Below are 2,536 nucleotides of genomic sequence, written 5' to 3'. Positions count from 1 at the left end.
GGAAACAGAGGAGGTGCTAACATGTGGGGGAGGTGGGGGGGGTGTCCCTGTATGTATGTGACTCTGGGATGAACCTGCAGGGTCTACGCTAGAGCGCCACCCTGTGACTGTGACTGTCTTAAGCAGTTCTCCAGTGTCCGTGCAGATGGAACTGGATGTTCCAAAACCAGGATTCAATTTCAGCTGATCAGGGTTTTCTCAACCACAGTTCTGGACGCTGGTACTTTTAGATGCACCGTCGTCCATCTCTGTCAAGGCTTCACTATCATCCTGTACATTCACAACACTTTATATTTATTTACTGCAGTAGTAAAAGGTACAGTGTAGTAACAGTGTCCCGTCCTGGAGACATTCACCACAAGGAATGGAACCAATGGGTGGGGCGGGGGCACTCAACAGTACACATAAAGATAGTAAATATTCACTCAGTTAAATCAGTGGCTGAACGATGATGTCACAGTTGTTGTTGTTGTTGCTGCTGTTGTTGTTGCTGCTGCTGTTGTTGCTCCTGCTGTTGTTGCTGCTGCTGTTGCTGCTACCGCTGTTGTTGTTGTTGCTGCCGCTGTTGTTGTTGTTGCTGCTGTTGTTGCTGCTGTTGTTGCTACTGCTGTTGTTGTTGCTGTTGTTGCTGCTGTTGTTGTTTGGCCGCAGCTTCCCACAGAGAAGGAGACAAAGTGGAACAGAGCGACGTACGGACGTACGGACTGAAGCTCCAACGTTCCTCTGAACTGCCTTCTTAATATTCCTGTTGTCGTCTCCAGGAATGTCTCTCCTTCTTCGCCCTGTGTGAAGTCCTCTTCTGAAACCTTTGCTGCGTGCTTTGGCATTCCTCACCATTCTGAGCTCTGTTTGGGTTAGCAGAGGCAAAACACAGTCCTCGTCCGACGGCCAAGAAAAACAAAAACGATACGTCCAGGCGTACGAGCCTACAGTAAAGCCTACAAAATATTTCTCTAATGATGGCAGCAGGGATCGCTTTCACTTCCTGGAGGCTTTTTCTGCCTCCTGGGAGCGAGGGCTCAGGAGTCGGAGCGCCGCTGGACATCTCTGTGTCACTTTTTAAAATGTCACCTTCTTTTTTAAGAAAACAGAAAGAGTCAGAGCAGATATTTAGAGAACCCAGCTGTGGAGGGTTGGAGTATTATGGTATGTGGACGTGGTGGCTGTGATGGGTTAACTGGAGCAGCAGAGTCCAAGTTTAAAACGGTTTAGTCGGTAGTTTACTTCACAGATACTGTGATACTACTGCGTTCCTTCACCCTTTGATGCAGTTGTTATCGTAAGCAAAGTTTAGCATCCTTTTTCCTCTAAACAGGATCATAGATGTCAAAACTTAAATTATTTTCTGTCAAAGAAAGAAACATACGCAAGAGGTGTCGGATACTTCATTCTAATACTTATACTTAGATACTTAGATACTTTGAGTAGCATTGAGACTTAATTGACTAATAATAGTCACTAGTCAGTTGTCAGTAGTCACTAGTCAGTTGTCAGTAGGCAGTAGTCAATAGGCAGTAGCCAGTTGTCAGTAGTCACTAGTCAGTTGTCAGTAGTAAATAGTCAGTAGTAAATAGTCAATAGTCAGTTCAATAGTCAGTTGTCAGTAGTCAGTAGTTAACTCATTGGAACAGTTCAGGTTAAAGGAGGACAGAGAATGTGCTACTGGAGTAAAAACAAAAAATACTCACTATCAACAACAACAACAACAACAACCACCCCATCATTTCCCATCCAACCTTGGTCTGTAAACCTAACATAAAACAAACCGTTAAATATCTGAAACTAATAATAATAACCGACGGAGTTTTTACTTATTTTCGTACTAACACGTTTCTCTGTACTTTTCTCTGCCAAAACATTTAAAAACAAAAAAAAAACTTAGAAATCCCAGACGAGGTCAGTGAAGGCAGCATGTGGTAAGTTATAAAAACACAAGTCAACTGTACGAAGCAGATGAAGCATCGGTGTTTGATGAAACCCTGTTTTTTTCCCGATGGTCGAACCGTTTCTATTTGGGCTCGTGTACCAACTTTTCTGGGAGCTGACGTCCTTCCCAACATCCCAGTTTCAGCTCCGTCCCCGGCAGCTGCACAGGAGTTGGGATTAACTTTTTCTTCCTACATCCTTTAAACTGACCGCAGCTGCAGCCGCTGTTTGAAAAGGCAGCCGTGAAGCTGCCTCCCCCGTCTCCCCCATCTCCCCCGTGCTCTCAGACAGTTTATTAAAAAAAAATTTTTTTTGCAGACAAAAGGCGAGCGAAAATGGCAGCCCTGTCTTATTTTTATAAGCCCTGGGACGCCATATTCTGCAGATCGGTTTATTATAAGCAGACAAACCTCCAGATGTGACGCTTTGACGCGCGTGACGCGCCTGGTTGTGGCACATTTGCATTAAGGCCACGACGGATGATTGTTTACTTTGATTTGCAGGTTTGAATAGCCCGGCTCCAGGAGAAAAAAAAGGCTGACACTTCCTACAACAATCCCCATGCCTTAGCTGAAAACCCGAACCCCTGCCTTCACACTGACGCCGAGCG

At 45.1% G+C, this 2,536-nt stretch overlaps 1 protein-coding gene across 2 annotated transcripts in view; it reads right to left on the bottom strand.

Annotated features, from left to right (window-relative positions):
- znf362a (zinc finger protein 362a) overlaps nucleotides 1-2,536 on the bottom strand; it is a 7,146-nt gene that overhangs the window by 3,955 nt on the left and 655 nt on the right. The gene's annotated exons all lie outside the window — the stretch shown is intronic.

The sequence above is a fragment of the Cynoglossus semilaevis genome, chromosome 11, assembly GCF_000523025.1.
Source record: "Cynoglossus semilaevis isolate Cse_v1.0 chromosome 11, Cse_v1.0, whole genome shotgun sequence".
Classification (NCBI taxonomy): Eukaryota; Metazoa; Chordata; class Actinopteri; order Pleuronectiformes; family Cynoglossidae; genus Cynoglossus; species Cynoglossus semilaevis.
The sequence above is the reverse complement of the archived record's forward strand: the minus strand, read 5'-3'. Positions and strand labels throughout refer to the sequence as shown.